We start from the raw sequence: 19,645 nt of genomic DNA on the forward strand, positions 1-19,645 counted from the left end.
AAATAAGTTGCCAGTATTATTGTCTTAAAAGATGACATAGTTGCCATTAAAAAAAGGAAAATCCTCAAAAAAATAAAATAAAATAACTATCACTAATTGATCATCAATATTGGATATCTTTTAAGTTTATATAACCTAACCTACCGTACCCCAGTGAATTATCATTGTAAGCAAAGCATTGGCTTAGAACGATATGAGTTATTTATTCAATATCTGTTTAATTATTATAATTTTTTAAATTAATTTTATTTTTTTATTATAATTTCAAATATTTGATTTAGGTATAACCAAATCCGAAAACTAAGATCTACTGAGACACTAGCTTCATAGTTATGCAATAAAATGTAAATGGGAATTGAAATGGATTTTTAACAAACATTAACTTTTTAACGTTTTAATTGTTTTGGTGTATGTATTACAGTGGTTACTGTATTATTCAATTCATTATAATTATAACAAGAAATGGTAACATAATATTATTACCTTATGTCCGGTCCCAGACAAGCGTAACGGACATACAAGCCGACTGTTTGTCCTCTTTCATTATGTTAGTTCCCGTCGGCCGACTGAGGGCAGACAAACAAAATAGTGCCTAGCGGGATTGGTTTACACCGAGACAAACGGACGCCAAAAACACATGGGGTTTCAGTTATATAACAATTGTATTTTTCACAAATAGACGTTGGAACTGTGTGGTTGTTATAAAGATTTTTATTTATTTGATGAATATGAACTGTGCAATATAAGAGTGTCGTTGTTTTTCCATTATTATTTTATTTTGCCGTGTATTGATTATTTTCACGACGAAGCATTTTATATTTATTATAGAGAATGGTATGCAATATGATACGCGTTATATTTTTATGAGTCATCTTAATTTCCTGTGGCAGGAAAACATCGTCGATATATCCGCTCCCCATCTCCCAATACCCATCCCCCGTAAATTACCCCTGACAAGTCATTATATCACTAATCTATATTGACAGCAGACAGATGTATATATTACCCTTTAAATGTTCCTTTATTATTTATTAGTTGTTGCGAAAGACTTCGTCCAATCGAAATTAATATAGTTTACATGAGCCGAGGATAGAGTGGCTCTCCAATAGAATGAAAGTATTTTCCACTTTGTTACAGTAGTTTCGTAGTTTATTCAATGCAAACAAAAAACAAATCTTTCTTTCTTATTATATCAGCAGATATTATTTTTGTATAAGTATAATGGCGGAGTTTTATCAAATTCTATTAATTGCAGATGGCCAATTGCTCGTGCAATTTCTTTAACGATAAATCTTTCAAGTGCTAATACATTCAGCGGATTGTCAACGCGGAGTATTATGTATTGACATACAAATAAATCATTCGGCAGTCTCCCGCAGACTTCCATCAATGGTATTTATATTCCGCAGGGCATATTGAGCTGATCGCTTTGAATCAGGCTTTCTATAAGAGGCGCGAAGGCGCGCAATAGCGCCACCGCCACCGCCACCGCCACCGCCGCCGGCACGGCATAGCTGTGTGCTCAGCTGAATAGAATATAGATAATAATAATATGTGGAACGGAATCCATTAGGCGCTCGTGAGTGCTTCGTGCATGCGACGGACGTGCGTCTCCTTCATCGAAATGTTTGTACAAGGTCACGTGGACGCATACATTAGTTTTCAAACTCTTAACGTAGTAAGCTACAATGTACTTAACTTGCTTATGCTGACTTAAGTACGTTTTTATTGTATAATAACTTTCCTTTGCTAATGACAATATTGGCCTAAACGACATATGATGTCGTAAAATGGAGAGTAACCAATGTGACCTATAAAATGTTGTGTACGGATCTATAGAACATTTTTAATATGTTTATCTTTTTAAGTGAAAATAAAGATTTTGATATCATGTGCAGTTTATACGAGATACTTAACTCTGTGGTCGGTGCGGTCACAACGTTTTTATATTTATCGCTTTGTTAATGTTGCAGCTCGCGTTTTACTGTTAAAAGCTGTTTTCAAAAGAAGCTGTTGCTTTTTATTAGCGTCGTGAAGCGGCAGCACTGGACTCCTGAAAGATATGGCTCCTACCGGAAGTGTAGCTCGGCTATTTATTACCTGTTTTCCTGAAACTTAAGCTTTTATGTTAAATTTTATTGAACCATTTAATATATTAATGCTCGTAGGTACATAACAGTGCGCAGTAGGTACATAATAAAATGCTAGAAGACTTGTACGAAATTAAATAGAAACTAGTTATAGCAGCTTATATATAACCTTTAAAATCCGTTTCCGTAACTATTTTATTATTTCTCGGTAGTAACTTAAAGCTCAGAGATTATTTATATCTGGACTGTGATTCCATAGTTTTAGTAATCCCTGCTCTTCTCTTTGGTCTCTCTCGACTTCGTAGCGTACGTAAAATTACAAATATTTGTTTTTTTTAAATCGGTTGCCGCTGTGTGCACAGCACTCGTCACATTTAGTTTTATTTCGCTTAAATAACATGCATTACTGAACAAAATTTTCAGTACTTGATTTAATAAAGGCTTCTCGCGTCAACACATAAAGTTAAAATTGTCAACGTAAATGCAATCTAGTCCATAAGTAAGCAGGGACAAATTGCATTAAGTCGTGGTAGAGAGGCACCGGCGGCGGAGGCGGAGGCATCCATCTTGGTCGGGGCGAAGGCGCGTTGTTTGCGGGTGTAATTTACGTCGAGTCGCCAGTTTTGTCGCGCCACTGCTTCCTCAACAATGGAAGGCAGTAATGCAACCCAAATTTAAGCTTTATCACATACATGTAGAGTTTACATTGGTTTGTGAAGGTGTAACTGGTTTTATCGTATCGGAAGTGTGTCGGATGGCGTGACAAATTGTAACAGATTATATTTTAACAAGGTTAATGTTAGATGACACAATATTTACTAATCTGTGTTGTTTTGAATTTAATTATCAGTGATGCATCGTTGTTATTAATTCAAAAGTTTAATAACGCTGCGAACGGCGGCAGATAATCGATTCGGCAAAATATTTGGAAATGCCAGTGTCACTCGTTAAAAAATTATATACAATCTGTTCTTTGAGAACTAATTTTAACTTAAGTTTCATTTCAACATTATTCTATTAGTTATAAAACACCTGCAACTTAGCCGCAACTTTGGGGTGAATTTATTAAGTACGAAAGGCAAATATCTCTTCGGGCCAAGTTGTGAGCAGCTGTTACGCAACAAATTTGCATTTGGTATTAGAATGGAGTTGGTTGTGGAGCGGCGGCGTTGGCAGTTCGCACCCAAGTCGGCCACTCAACAACTAATAACCAACAATAGATGGGTCTATGATCTGCGAGCCATGAACCCACCGCCACACCGCTTAATGTATGCCGTTCGTTAAGAACGCCTATTATTAAATGTCAAACACGATATACAAAGGTTTAATTAAATTGACACAATTTATTGAGTAACTTCATAGAGATCCGTATTTCAGCTGCTATTAGTATTATACTAAGTATAAAGTTAGTTAGATAGTGTTTATACGATTAAAAAATAACGTGTTATTCGAGAGAGGGATAGCAGTGTCATTAAAAAGAACTCGAACCTTTATATTCATTTACTTATTAAATGTGAATATTAATTATTTTAATTTGCAACTGTTTCAATAAACAAGTTAATAACTTAAGTTGTAAGTGTATTGTGCCAACTTAGGAAGCTCTTACGGTGAACACGTGAACTTACCAAAGTTGCCGTGTTGTGTACATGGAGCCTGTAGCATGTAGCCTCTATATTTGCACTAACGTAGCTTGTTAAAGTTAACTTAAATAAACATGTCTCAGTGTGAATGTTAAGATACTGCAGTGTTGGTAAATTGAAACAACTGATCAGTTCCTAGTTCTGTACTCTCTATGTTATGAAACTGAGGGTGCGAAGCATTTTCATCAAAGAAATAAGGTAAGTATTTGCGACATTATTTGTTGTACGAAAATAGATGAAATTATGTATCAAGTAATTATTAGAATGTTGCCAGATACATGACAGGATGGCAGGGCGGCATACGTGACGTCATTAAAAAGCGCGTGGCTGAGCGTCACGTCATCACTGTCCACGCAAATAACTCGCCTGATGAATGAAACGTCACGGGGTTCTGTCGGCGCGCCGATTTATAAAGCTTTGTGACGCCGCTTTCATTTCCGTTTATTTTTGAATATTTATGAAGTACTAAAGCTTCAACAGGTTATGTGAATATAAAATATCAGTAGATAAAATGATTTGTGAACTCAATATTTGCTTTTGTAGATTTTTAAAGCGAGCTTATGTGATTTAGAGCTTTTTGCTTTGTGCGATATAACAATATTAATTCAGAGACTTTCATCACAACAAAAATGAAACAAATATAAATACCAATATACGTTCGGTTTCGTTACAATTTGATGATGTTTAGAATAAAGTGTTTTTAACAATTCGTTCTAAGTAACAAATTAAAATCTTTTATCCAACTAAATATGTTTATTATAAAAAAAAAACTATAATATTCAAAGTAGGTGTAGTGTGAGATTGATTGTCGGATCATGAATATGCAGATGGCCAATTACAAGGATCCTTTCCCGCCATTAGACCGCTATCACTTCCGCTCCTCACCTCACCTCACATCACCTCGCCTCGCCTCACCCAACCTCACCCCCGCCACAATCAGAATAAAATGAATCCTTCAAACACACGAGTTTGTATAAATATACATAGATACGTAGCATGTGTATTATTTTTAAATATATAGTATCAAAATATTCTCAAACAAAAATATATCTCCAGTATTTTTTTAAAGAATATGATATGCGAGAGAATAAGGGAAAAATTGCTTTTCAGCATCACCACCTTTGTTATCGTGTTTCACATAATAAAATGATTCCAGTCAAATATTTCTTAGCAATTTGATGTGATAAAGCCGCATCAATTTACCGAATCAATGAGCCGTATAATGTGCAGAGATTATCAAATCCCCCAAATATTTATTTAATTAAATTATAAGAAATGCAAGCGGTTTTTTTAAGAGAAAGTTCTATATTGTGTTGACTGTATTACCACCACCATTTACTCACACAATGTTTAATACACAATTAAAATACTTGTAAGAACATTAAAGGTAATTAAATCTCTAGACGCAATGAATATGCTACGTAATAAATTATTATGAGGTCATAAAATGTGGCAAATTCTAACAATAATACTCTCACATTTTATTCTTCTTTCGAGTCAAAGTACTCGGGCCAATAACTCCGGTAAGGTTCAGAAAAAGGTTTTATAGAAATTATGAAAATAGGTATGAGATAAGCGGTTTACGAACAATATTTAATTAAGTGCGTAGAGCCGGGGTCGTAATAGACAACTGGCGGTAGCTCGCGCGACGCATGAATGAAATTTTTCCTTTGTGTAGGGAACATCAAATGAAACTAATCGGCAGAGGCTTACGTCGACGAGTTATTTTTTTAGTCCTTTCTCTACGCACAAAGGCCGTCCTTAATGACCTTAAATATTTTCCTTAACATCATTTTGCCGGCATGCGAAGTTTATTTTGGTTGGAAGTACATTTAAGTATACTATATTACTGTTATCCAAGAAAATTATTTTTTTACTCGAAGAAATTGCCTCATGGTCATCAGTAACGTCTGCCCACCCGTGTAGGGTGCGGGTTTGACGTATGTTTGTGTCACGTAACAATATTATAAAACGCGTATACCTTCTGATTGATTCAGTCACTACACAATTTAGCGGTTCATCGAACCCGCAATGATACATGGATGGATTACTTTACTGCTGAGCGATGCTTAATACACTTAATATAATAATATGATATATTTATTGAATACATACTCACCTATGTTTAAATACATAAAGTCGTTAAATTGTTATTTTACTTTTGACAACGACTGAATATTTGATTCTATTTGTATTCACTACATAAGTCGCGGACTGATTACACTTTGAGAAGTTTCTGTAGTTTTCTAACATTGTTAGCTAAATCTTCCGGTAGAACTTATAAACGACAAAGTTGTAGTAATTGTACATTTTATAGTTTGTTAATAAAAATATTGTATAACAGTGTTGATATGTGTAATAATTTCTTACGAATCTACTAAGGAGATATCACATGCTAACTTCTGGTCCACGCGACCGGTGCGGGGGTCACATGTCAAGCAGATACGAAACGCAATAACCAATTTGTCACATGTTCAGAGAATCCGAGTGATCAAACAACGACTATCACAAATCAGTTGAAATGTCAAGCCATTTTCTATCTCATTTGTATATGTTAAGGTTACAATTTGCATGTAGACAGCGTGCCGCGGTTCATCGAACAGAATGATGGGAATCTGGAACTATATAAATCATTGTGCAACTGCGCAATGCATAGATAATGTATTCATTGTATGTACATATAGATCTCACTGTATATATATGTTATAAGGTACATTATTCAGTAACTAGATCTGTTGTAGTTCTTAGGCTTGTTTTTGTTGTACTCTAATACACCAGGATGGTTAAGATTTACAGGGTAACTATATCAGGAAATTTAAATATACAACTTACTTCTATACAACATAATATGCACTTTCAAATATTTTAAATATGTATTATACTCGGTGCTAAGATACATTATTTTTATAGGAGTAAGCACAAAGTGATATGAGTTCTCTGGTTGAGGTAACTATGTCAGATTTACTTTAGCTTTTTAAAAATTTGATACTTGAAGTTGTATCGTGCGCGAGAAATCTTTTACTTGGAAAACTTTAAAGCTTCGAGAAGTAGTGAAGTAGTGCGGCACGAAGTTTGCTAAAGTTCCATGAATATTAACAATAGGAAAATGATAAGGAAATGCGGAAAAAGTTCGTTTAATATGTTTCAATTTCTAGAACTGTTTTAATTAATTAGTATTTTTTTTGTTCAATTAGTTTTGTTTAATTCTTTATGGGCTAGTTTCGACTATGTAAAATGTAAAATTTTTGTATCAAGAAAGCTTCTGTAGAGCCAAAGCGCATCTTGAACTCGTAGGAAGTACGGCTTAATTTTGCGGTACTATGGAGGAGTCCAAAAAATCTTGTGTAGATTGTTACTTTGTCTGTATCATTACTATTGAATAGTCAACGAACTTTTTAGGAATATTTTTTCTCAAATATCATTTTTGTTTTGCAGCCATCAAATCTACAACATTTTCTGTGAACTTACGAAGTCATTGCAGTAATAAAACTTTCCAAAGAGTAGTCTTTAATGGAAATAATATTGCGTTTCAGTTTGCAAGTTTTCCACTCGATGGCCGCGGGCACTCCCGCCTCTATCCCCGCTCCCGCCCCGCACGCGACTGCGAGAATATTGTGCAACACTCAAACTAGGAGCCAAGAGAAAACTTTGACAACCATTGCATACAGCCTTTTGTAAATGTTTTCTGTACCTGAAAGACGCATCAAATTTTTCTTTCGAAGAGGATTTTTGAAATGAGAAACTTTACTAATACCATTATTTATAGGACACGTTAACACAAATGAAAATAAAATTACTTCTAAATCGTTATACAGTTCCTGATAACTTTTTATATTTAACTTAAGTTAAGTAACATGATAATAAGCTTTGTTTTCATATAATTTATTATGCAATAGCTTCTGTTCTTAATGACTGATGTTTTAATTTAAATCTTTACCTATATCAAACGTAATTAACAAAATGTGACAAGAATATTTAAGGGAACCAACGCAAATCTGTAACAATTTGTCACCGCGCCGCCCGCCGCTGCCTGCTGCCGCCGCCGCCGCCGGGACACATTTGGTGAGATAAAGCAATCCGACTTTGATAATACCAGTTAAGCGAAAGTGACTCGTATTGCGAAAGAAATAGAGTTTTGAATGAAACATGCAACTACATTTATAGGTGACCGAGATGCGAAAAAGCTAGGGGACTTTTTAAAATCATACAAGAACATTTTGTAACATCAGGTGAATCCGATATCTTGTGAGCTCTTGAAAACTTCTCAGAAGTCTATGCCTTTTAGCAATCTAGCAATAATTTAGTAAACATCTCTACATAATCGTGAACTTGAAGTTTCGTTACTTTCTCTTTATATTTAATAAGTCGCACAAAATATATAAACTTCGTCTTTATCATTGTCAATAATGCAATAGAGAATTGTGATAAATGCTCCTGTGAAATGGTCACAAAATTCAGTAAATGCTGTAAAAGAACTGAACGTGTATCGAAGGGTCGTGCTGACCGCTGGGAGCAATCAGTTGGACAACAAGATGCCAGCTCAGCGGAATTTACCTTTACGATGCGAAGGCGATCAGGTAATGAAGGCAATTCAGATTCGTTCCCGCGTCAGCGCCCAGCCCGCAGCCTGATTGCCCTGACTACTGATCTCTAATTATCTAACGAATGTTCGTTGCGTCATTTATCGCCTTCCTATTCCACGTTTGAGCGTGAACACGGTGTGAGCGACGAATTAGTCGCAAGTCGCAGTAAAATTTCCTTTTACAAAGAAATAGATGGGTGTTCATTGGGTGAATATTCTCAATGTGCCGATTGATTGGCAGGTCGATGGACCCAACGGGAAACAGACAAAAATATTTATTCAACTTAGATAGTTTATTTCCATTTTATAAATCTGAATAAAAGCTGATTTACGTCAAAAGTATTTCCAAACAAAATATTGTAGATTGTAGATATTCACAAAATATTGTTTTGTATAGAAAAATAAGTGAAATTGTGAAGTAAATCACATAGTACCTAAATCTTAAAATCCTATTCTTAAAGATACAGAGAGAAGGGAGTATCACTTGATATATATGTAATTAATTAAACATTGTGTAGCAATCAGTGTGAGGGTGAGACTTCAGGTGCGCGGGGCGATAGGCGTGCGGTGAGGGGCGGGGGAGGGTAATAGGCCGTAAGGGACTTGCACATCCGAGCTCAAAGCTTGATGCTGTTGTACGGAATCTGATTGCAGATTGTAATTTGTTTACTCCGACTTCTTAATAAAACAAATTCATTAATTAATAAGAAGCAAGGGGTTTTATATCGGAACGATGCGAGCATTAAAGGAATTAAAAATCAAAAGTTTAATTAAAAACAGTATGATACTGTTGGTTCATCCCTGGAATAACGCACGTCAGTTATTAATATACCAGTGTTACAAATATATTCAACATGTTATTTCATTATTTGAGTTAATCTGTCGTAAAACTATTAATCCTACGTACACATTATAATTGGAAAAGCTGAAATTGATGCCATCATTTTCTATAGGTAATTTTGTATTGTGTTAGTCACAAAAAATGTAATAGATATAAATGTTGTACCCAGGGAATACACTTACGTTCGCATTTGGAGGAAACGCGTTAACCCTAACATTTGGCAAAGCACTCCCCCAGGAGTCCCGGGCCCGGCGCCTGGTGCTCGCCGCTCGCCGCTTAGTACAGCCGCCTCAATTCACGAGAGGCTGTCTGTCAGAGAGATTTACTTGAGCCCTCTCAGCTCTATTTATATCCGCAAACACAGCTTTTGTTATACATACTGTGTATTATAAATATTAACTTATACCGAGTCTACAGATTTATGCAATTTATATACACGCCCTTCCTAATTCCAGGATTATAGTAAACTAACAGTCGCCCGCGACTTGTCGCGACATGACGCTCGAGTTGCCGTACGGAATTACAAAAAAATAGTAATTCCGCACGGCATTTATATAGCCTATGTCACCTGGAGATAGTGTAACTTCACAATAGTAAAAGAATTTTTCAACTCGGTTCTATAATTTCTAAGTCTATTCAATGCAAACAAACAATCAAATCTTTTCTCTTTATAATATCAGTAAAGATATGAGCAATTTTCTTTAACAAAAGTGAAAAATTCAATGGCACTTGCCTCGTTTATATATGCACGCACACCTAACTAACCTATATTTTAGAACTGAACAATAAATTATTTTATTTATTAATTAAATTACACGAGTTCGTTACTATGTATTATTTTATAAATCGTGTAGTTTTTAAGTCTTATATTCCCACACAATTACTTCATACATTTATATCGCAGCGGAAGGAAGCGCTCTAAGAGCAGGTAACCTCGGAGTCCGCTTTAATCCGTATACTGGAAACACTTTTAAAATAGTGTAAGCTTTTCTTTACTCATATTAATCTTTATAAAAACTAAACAACATTAAAATGTCCTTTGTGTTTGGATAAGTAATAAAATGTGGATATAAATATTTGTATGTTAGCAGTCCTATAAACCATGCATAAGCAAGCGATACAGCGCCGGTGCTGATGCGGTTCCCGGCCGCAGCAACAGTCACCATCGATCTTCTCTGGACGCGTTGTTTGCGGATGTTATTTACGTGGCAGCTCTCTCCCCCTGTCCCCGTCGCCCCCGCCCGCCTAACGCCAGTTGCCGCTCCTCCGGGATAAATCTCTGTCAGTCCGTCGCTCATCACACCTACACGCTGCACTGGACAGTTTGCTTTGTCACTGAAATGCCGAGTTTGCATCTACATGCATAATATAGTCAGTGGAATTCTTCGATAAGAATTGTAGCAAAAGTATTTCAATAGAGATGTAAACATTTCTGGTTGTAAAATAAACCACTGAAACATACAAACGTTTAAAAGAGTCACAAGTTTGTATAACATTCAATCCGACTTAGAAAAAAATCCGAGCGTAAAGTTTGTCCGCTACGTTTCCTCAGTTAAGTGGAGCTGGACTTTTTGCAGGGAGCTGACTGCCGGCGTATTGTCGTCTACAAGTTCACCTGACCTGCGCCATCAAGCGGAAAAACTTGCAAACTGTAACGCAATGTTATTTCATTATAAGCATACTTTGGAAAGTTATAATCGAAGAGGCAGTTCTACAAACTTTGCAAAGAGCATTCGGGATTCGATGTTCATTAAATTTACAAGACTTTTTTACGATCCTGGAGTTTACGGCGTACTTCCTTATTGAAGAAATGTTTTTCTCTTGCTGGGACAAGATTTCAAATAAATTAAGGTGCTAATGTCATAATTTTCGGAAGCTCTTCATCATAACTTCAAAATTCAATAACATTCAAGCCAACATGGACAAAGTTATAAATGTCCTGTTCGAAAAAAATGAAGTATATTAAATGTAAATGAGTGGAATTTATCACAAAGTTATTGTAAAATTTAGAATATAATTTGTATAGATAAAGCAGAAAATACATGAACAAATAGTACTTAACATTTTTCTACCCATAATATGTACGTTGAATACTTTTTAACTACTAAGTTAAGCCGCATTCGCTTAACTTAGATGTTACGCGTGCTCTAAATCTTGTACCGGAAGGAAGTTTTCTAAGAGCAATTAAGTAGTTCCGGTTCCGGTGCTCCGCTAACTATTTGTTCTACGAAAACAATATGGCGGCTACTTTAGAACCGTTCTAGCGACTAGTTTTTTTATTAATTACGAAAGATCTTTCGCATGTCCCAATTTTGATTTCCACTAATTTTTTCATAGTTAAAAAGAATATTTATACATATTCACTGACTTCTTCTTCTTTTCTTCATCAGAAATAATGTAATATTAGCATAACAACTAAACAGTTAATAATGCTGTGATGTCAATCTTCACAGTTCTAAGATTTCTCACAAAGTGTACAAAATCAAATTGAATGGAATCCTTAAACTTAATCCATTAAAAGTTGAGTGTTGCCCCGGGGCGAGGCGGGACGAGGCGGGAGGAGGCAAAACAAGGCGTTACAGAACAACCGCAAACATTTATTGTTGCCTAATCTCTAACTAGATAGAGAAGTGTACAAATTACAATTAAAATTATAAAAAAAAACAATTTTTTTATTTTTGTACGATATTCAGTAAAGATGAAATCTTAGTTATCTTAAAAAACTATGTCCACGTGTGTGCCATCCAAGTGAACCCGCCGGATTACTTCAAGCTTTTCTAGTTTAGCGGTATGCGTACATTTTGGCCGAAATGCCTAAGACAATATTCGAGTTGATTAGAGCCAGCCTTTGTGAGGATTAGTGAGGGAGACAAAAGTATGCCGGTTGCTTAGTGCCAGCACAGATCCGGCCTGATTACTTTCATTAGCTGCTCGCTCCTCAAAGGGAAAATTACAACAGCTTGTCTCTAGCAGCCTCTAGCAGTCCACGTAGACGGCGGTCCTAATTACGATACTTACATTAATTATTCAATAGGTAATTGTTGACATAATGAAAATACACAAGCAACATATTGGGAATCATATCTTTAACCACTGAAATTATTCATATCGAAATAGTTTATCTACAATATTAACTTTATATTTCACTTCAGTCCAAATATTATATGAGGAAGGATGATTTTAATATAAATTTATACTATTTAGGTATAAGAAAAGGGGCTTTTCCTGTTCAATAATAAATTAGAATTGGAGGGCAGTTAACAAATCTAAGTGATTTAATGCTAATGGCAATGGAAGGGTCTCCTTAATTACCCGCCTACATATTCATAGAATGCCGCGCCGACCATTCTTACTGAGAGCGCACCACGACCGTACTCGTGACTATTACCATCTATTTACCGTATTTATTTAACATAATTCACATAAGACTAGAATCATTAGCTTTATTTATTAACGACACTATTTTTATCTGTACATATGTAGCTACCGCTCTACAAAAGTGAATTACTACAAATAGTACTGTACTTCTGTCTGTCTGTTTACAGAACACACTATCCTCAGGGTAAATGTATCCGCTTTTACTTCTTACAAAATGTATTTGAATTGGTGTTGTAAATATCGTCCCGAAGGCGGCCATTAGCAGCGCACAGCGAGGCCTGTGTCAATAAACAACTAATAACAAACAATAGAGTTACGACCCCAAAAGCAACACGCTGCTGTAAGTGGTGTCCATAGACAACTGATACCACTTTATGACCGCCATTTTGTATACAATTTTAGAAATAAAGTTAGAATTTTTAATTTTAAAAAGTTCTTGTCTGTTTACAAATAGCACGTGGTTTCTGTGAAAAGGTTATGTGGTAGCAGTGTAAGTGATATTATAAAGAAAGGTAATAAAATCGAAAAAAAATTACTTTGGTACAGTATTAAATTAGAATAAATGACCGGAAAGGTTTTCGAGGGCGATTAGTACCGGCACTAATTGCGTAGTTATGCTGACCACTCTGGCCACACTGGCCGCGTGCCAGCCTCAGACAGTGTTAATGTTCATGAAACAATACCACCACATAAAAGCATTCTGAAACGATAAAAGTAATCATTTAATATTAAACCAAATAAGGCTTGACGAGTTAAAATAAACATGTGTCACATGAGACTTTGCTTAATAAAGAAGATCTTACATTTTAGTATTACTTTGCGAAACAAATGTAAGTAAATTAATCAACCTAATATCAATCAATCAATGAAGGTATGAAATATTCATGACAACGCGACTCCTGCCTTTATTAAGTTTGTATCGAGCTGATAATTGGCAGGTATTGAGTGTTGCAATATTTTCAGCGTCAATTTAAATTTTATCATATTGCCTGCAGCGACAAGCTACTATAATACTATCACCTTACTGAGGGTTATTAGTTTTGTGATTTATGTAAGTTTCATGTAGCACTTTATGCAGCGTTCACTTTTTATTTTTGCCATAAAATAATTTAGCTTAGACTGGATAATACGTGTGATACATAAGTTATTTCATAAAATGATATTATGCAAGTATTACTTGTCAAAGTTAGTTACAAAAAGTAATTTATATAATATGTTGAGTAAGTTTAAAACACATTCTATATTATTTAAGGCGAACTTATTTTATGTATATCGCAACGTAACAAGAAGTATATTTTATTATTATAGAATTGGATGCAAATTATGTTTACTCAGGTCCGCGATGATGGCATTTACATACATATTTAAGATTTCGGCCGCTATCTGCGTTTGCAGACTGTTTACGAAATAAAATAAAAAGTAAACAGCATCTCGCGTATCTTCCTAATGGTGCGAGAATTAAACAGTAGAACAATATTTAATATTCTTGTTTTCTATTACACAAAGATTGTTTATAAAAACATGTTTAAATGGTTGATACAATAAATTAAAGTTTGAATGAAATTTGAATAATATGTTCAATGAGTACGTGAACACTTTAATCTCAGTTGTGTGTCGTATTGCTTGTTTGTAGTTCGCATATTGTCCTGACAAATATTGACTGCACAATTTTTTAAAAATATTACAATACTAGCTTTAATTTTAAAAATATACCTTCTTTTACTCAGTCATGAAGTAGTTACACAGAAAAATATAACCCTTTCCTGTTTATAATAGTTGTATAGATTTATGTTATTAGTTAAGTCAGTGGCAGTGTAAATATTTGTTGAGTTGAGAAGATATCTGTGTGAACTTCAGAGCGGCACAAAGCGGTCCAAGTGCTGTGCATGATAATGGAGCAAGTTGTGGAGAACTTGAGCGTTACTGTCAGCTCCACACTTCTTGTTAATTATTAAAATACAGACTGCAGCATCCCCCTGATGTTAGAAAATAATGAAAGTAATAAAATATAATCACAATAATATCAAAAATGTATGCCGACACCGGACAAACTCCAGAATGATTAACTGTACGATACATCATTAAAATTATTTAGCATTTGTGAAGAACTAAAGGAGATGATTTACCTTTATGTCGTAATACATTTGTAACAATTGCTTGTAGACATACTTTAAAAGTTAACACTTCTAGAAAGAGAAGACTTTTATAAAAATGTAACAAACGGCAGGTGATTACTTTCTTTTATATTTTTCAGCGATATCATAGTTGTCAAGTGTCTGCCACATGGTTGAGCACTAGCTCGGTGCTCTCCCCTACGTTTTTGCTCTATTATTTGTTTTTTTCTCTGACGTCGCGATCTAACCCGCAGTTAACGTTCTCGAGACAGACGTCTGTTCGAATGGCTTAGTGAAGCGATTTAGCGAAGTACGAGTATATTCCATTGGAAGTCGTTTAAGTGCCGCTGGCTCGTCGCCAGGGGGCGCTGCGAGCTGTCGAGTGGTGGGAGAGGGGGGGGGGGGGGGGAGAGGAGGTAACGTGCTTAACAATATGTTTATTGCTTTACGAGTATCTTGAGCAGGAATTCATTCTTATCGATTGCCAGTGTTACGTCCACACAGACTATATATATTGTTAATTATAACTAGAAGAGTTTGATGAACATAACGAGCCGCGCACAATGAAGTGAGTGAGGCTAGTCGCTTTGTGGTAAAATGACGACACCTAACCATAAATCTTCGTGTCTGAAATAATAGAAGATGAATGAAGCTACAGAGATGACTTCAGCCGACAGGTGGCGGTGAGGACAGACGGCAACGGGCGAGGAGTGAGGCAGCAACAATAGCGGACATTAGCATAGCCATCTAGCCGGCACGACGCGACGCGACGGAGATGCTCTCACCAAATGAATTAACATAATATATTTAAAGCGCCAACACTGATGTGGTTTTAGTCACACACATTAACAGTATGAATAATAATTAATCGCGTTTGCATTAACAGTACGATCAAAGGAAGAGCGATATACATACATAATTAAAATCTGACCATTAGTTTAGCCATTAGCCACAAAGATAAAAACAAAGTTTGTGTATGATAGATTACATTTATAAACTTTGACAGAACAAAGATCAAAAATCAAACTGTAAGTCAGAATAGAAGGAAACAATACTATCATTTACCTAATTTAAGCTTGATGTGCATAGGTACCTACATATACTTAACAAGTACGTCAGGTCGTGATGTTGTTAACGTCCGCAATAAGCTGCTTATTTTAGCACTACCTGATGCTTCTGCCTGCTCTGTTATTGTTAAAAAGTATGAATATTGAATTAGAAGTGTAAAGTGACATAAATTGGTGAGATATACAACATTTTGTGATACACAGATTGGGTTATCTTATTATAAAAGGAAAAATTGTTATCAGTATAGAGTACGTCGACCCGACCTCCTCGTATGTACATCTGAAATACATATTTATTAAAAATAAACAGTAAAACTGAGAGTATTGGCCGGGAGCCAAACAAACCGCAAAATAACATTTTACCCGGTCGATTTCTCTCGTTTAGAAATATATGAGTATGTAGCTAATAAATAACGTGAAATATTGCGCTTTTGTGAAACAACAAATATAATAACAATATGAAAATCTTTAACTAACAGACAATAAACGAAGTCATTTGAATCAAAATAAAATTATGAACTATAACATAATTAGAGTTTAAATAAATAGTAATTTACATCGGAGTCCAAGTTAAGGTAATATCAAAAGTTGTGATTTCACATCACATATACTATACTATACTAATAATATAATTTTGATAAAGTTACAAGAAACATTTTCCTATAACTACTTACCTAGTAGCTCAGGAAATATGTTATTGTATTTTCATTGCTTCTGTTCGTTTCCTCCAAGATATAAGTCGGTGCTTTGGTAAAAATAATGCACATTGAAGCAATATTGTCACTAACGAATAAACGTAAATTGTATGTAATCGTCAGTTACAGATAGAATTTATTGAATGTATTGGGCATGTTTACCTCGCAGCGCAGTTAGTGGTCTTGTTTGGACATAATGTGGCTAATGAGGCGCGTCCTGACGTGTTACAGCTATGTTTGCTGTGCAGGGGACTGCGGGGGAGCGGGGGGGAGGATGCAAGACTTACACACACACACAGACAATCACACGATGCGATTTGGATCAGGTCCAGGATTGCTTCAGCTCATTTCGGCGAATGTATTGCAAGACGTTAAGACGATTGCCGAATGCTACATAATAACAATTATTATTTATGAAATGTCTACGAAAATAAAGGACATGTTTCATGCAGTCGTATTTGCTTACCTATAAAAATATAATACATTTTGGTTAAATATTTAATTTGTACTCCGCTGTATATGTAGGTATCTAGTTTAGTCTTGTTTGATATTCTGAAAGTTAGCGACTATTACTTTCATACAAATTTGTTAGGTGTGAATATCAAAATCTGCTAAACATTGTATTCACAAAACGACACCCGATGTGTTAGTTTTAAAAAGAAATTAACTTTAGGAGAGCAGTTGAGAGCGCTGTGCTTGTGTGTTACTGTGTGTAGCCGCGGGGATTGCGATACGCCACTAAGCTGTTGAAAAACAATCCCAAAACTATGTTTGAAACACAATTTATAAGGGCCTGCTAATTATATAAGAGGGCCGCTGGGAGCTTAAGTAATATTACGAGGAATAATATTACGCTGGAATATCGAGTGTTTGGTATTATCTCAAATCAAATACGAATATGTTGTAAACACGTCTGATAAAATGTTCTTTTAACTTGTTTTGCTTCGGATGAGCTCCGGGGAACAATAAGCGCAAACAACATTTCTTAACAGGTTTCAAAATAATCTATTAATACTTTTACTTCAGGTTATACTCATGAACAAAACAACAAATGAAAAGCTGAAAATTTGAGAATAAATCGTTCTGGATTTTACTTTCAAACAGGGAACAATTTTTAACTCTATATTTTGATAATAAGCATCTTTTTACTTTATTAATATGATATGTTAGCAACACGTACCTTCGCAAAATTATCGATTAAACAATAACCTACTAAGAATTTAATAACATTGTTCGAATCGTTTTGAACTCGTCACCCCTCGCGATATCTCCAAGAGGTCTGAATACATCAGAGGTCATGGCACCGCCGACCTCTGCCCCCCCCCCCCTCATCCGGCGGACCCTCTTTACAGCCTCTTATTAAAATTCTCTACGTCGTTAATATATCATTCTACGTAATATATTTATTTTGTGGAACATTTTAGAACTATTTAAATTGCCTTTGAAGGAGTTTTACCAAACGTAAACTTTCTAAAACGATCTATAAATCTAAATGATTTGTGTTCATTTGAAATATATGCATTGAATTTAGTATAATATTTAAATTGAATCTATTTCACAGAAATTTCAACAAACAAACAAACAAATGTATTACAAAATAATTGGATATGAATATTACATTTACAATGGAGTTGAATTTTAAACATTCACTACTATTGTATACAAAAATGTGATTACGTTTGATGTTATTATTACTTTAGTTAGCGGCCATTGAAATACAAACATATAACTGCTTTTGTCAAATGTTTTAACAGTATTTTATTTAAATTACATTTAAACAGACACAATTGTTCATTAAAAAAATGTTCTGAAATATTTTTAGATCAAACTGGAAAGCAAATGGAGTTTCTGAGAAGTAAGAAAATATATTTTCTTTGTAGTAAGAAACATTATTATCGCTATTTATTGAAAAAAACTTAACTGACAGTCGGATAAAATGTATTGAGCCTAAACTGTCGGAGACACAATAGAGATTTAGTCGAGTAAAGGTTCACAAGTCTGGAAACTTAAACGACCGACCGCGTTCATATCGAATATATTTATTATTTTGAAGGTGAATATAAAAATATATTATATTATAAATGATATATGCCGAACTATACAGACAGAACACACAGCTCACGTCTTACGTAGATTGTGGTTTACTTAAATAGGACTCTGCTCTGTGAGTACGCACAGCTTCCCACAAGAACATGTCAAGTTACAACATTCCTCTGTTTCAATTGACTGCTTTACAATTTTACTTGCAATACAAGAACCTTGTTGTGTAGTCTTGTTATTATGAAATGCCAAAATAAGCTCCTTAAATCAACGTACTCGAGACATATGGTGGGTGTATACATTTTTGTGAAGGTTAACATTAACTTTCGGTTACAAAATTTTCTTTTAATTTATAGTAGATTATTGTACTAAGGGGTATATACATTACGTAATGTAATGTTAAAAATGCGTCATGAGTTGCAGCTGTCGGCGGGGAGTCGGGGAGTCGGGGAGTTTTTTAGTGGCTGCATATGACTCGGAACCTCGTAAATAAATTCATGTCAACAAAATATTCGAAGCGTCGCATCATTTACCGACGTACTCGTATTTACGGCGAGCTATTCGGAACATTAAAAAAAGCTTTTTATAAAGTAAATAAATGTTGCACAAAGAGTAATGAAACAAGTGTAGATACAATACAATTACTCTCTAACTTCTTCTGCTTCTTATTTGGCTTTTAATTCAGAATTTAAGTAAAGTAAATTAAATTAAAAAAAAAGTTTGACTAAAATAATTATAATTTTTATTGACATTTATTTTAAGTAAAAACAAAAATTGTTTTTTTTGACCCCGACGTGATTTGAACACGCAACCTTCTGATCTGGAGTCAGACGCGCTACCGTTGCGCCACGGAGTCGATAGGGATATGGTTCAATTGCAGCTTTAAGTGCATTAACTAAATTACAAGAGCAAGCAAATCAACTTAAACGTGTTTAAATTGAGTTTAATTGTTAAGAATATAAACAGATCATATATCCTGTGGTAAGACGGCGTCGATTCCGTCTGAGAACGATACAACGGCGTAAGCTGGGATTCTGAGAGGGCTCTCAAGCCCCGTTACTGTAAAGTGGTAAAGGTTGAGCTGCTCTCTGGCCTCTCAGTCCCGGTGAAGCTGTAGATATTATTTTCTCAAACAAAACAAATATTAACAAAAACTGCAAACTGCGGTCAATTTTAAAATTATGATAGTATCCTTATA

At 35.0% G+C, this 19,645-nt stretch overlaps 1 non-coding gene across 1 annotated transcript; it reads right to left on the reverse strand.

The window, feature by feature from the left end:
• Positions 1-19,231: 19,231 nt before the first annotated feature.
• Positions 19,232-19,303, reverse strand: TRNAW-CCA (transfer RNA tryptophan (anticodon CCA)). Its single transcript has one exon. It is a non-coding gene; the product is annotated as a tRNA-Trp (tRNA).
• Between the last annotated feature and the right edge of the window lie 342 nt (positions 19,304-19,645).

This window comes from Papilio xuthus, unplaced genomic scaffold, assembly GCF_000836235.2.
Source record: "Papilio xuthus unplaced genomic scaffold, Pxut_1.1 DF828585.1, whole genome shotgun sequence".
In the NCBI taxonomy this organism is placed as follows: Eukaryota; Metazoa; Arthropoda; class Insecta; order Lepidoptera; family Papilionidae; genus Papilio; species Papilio xuthus.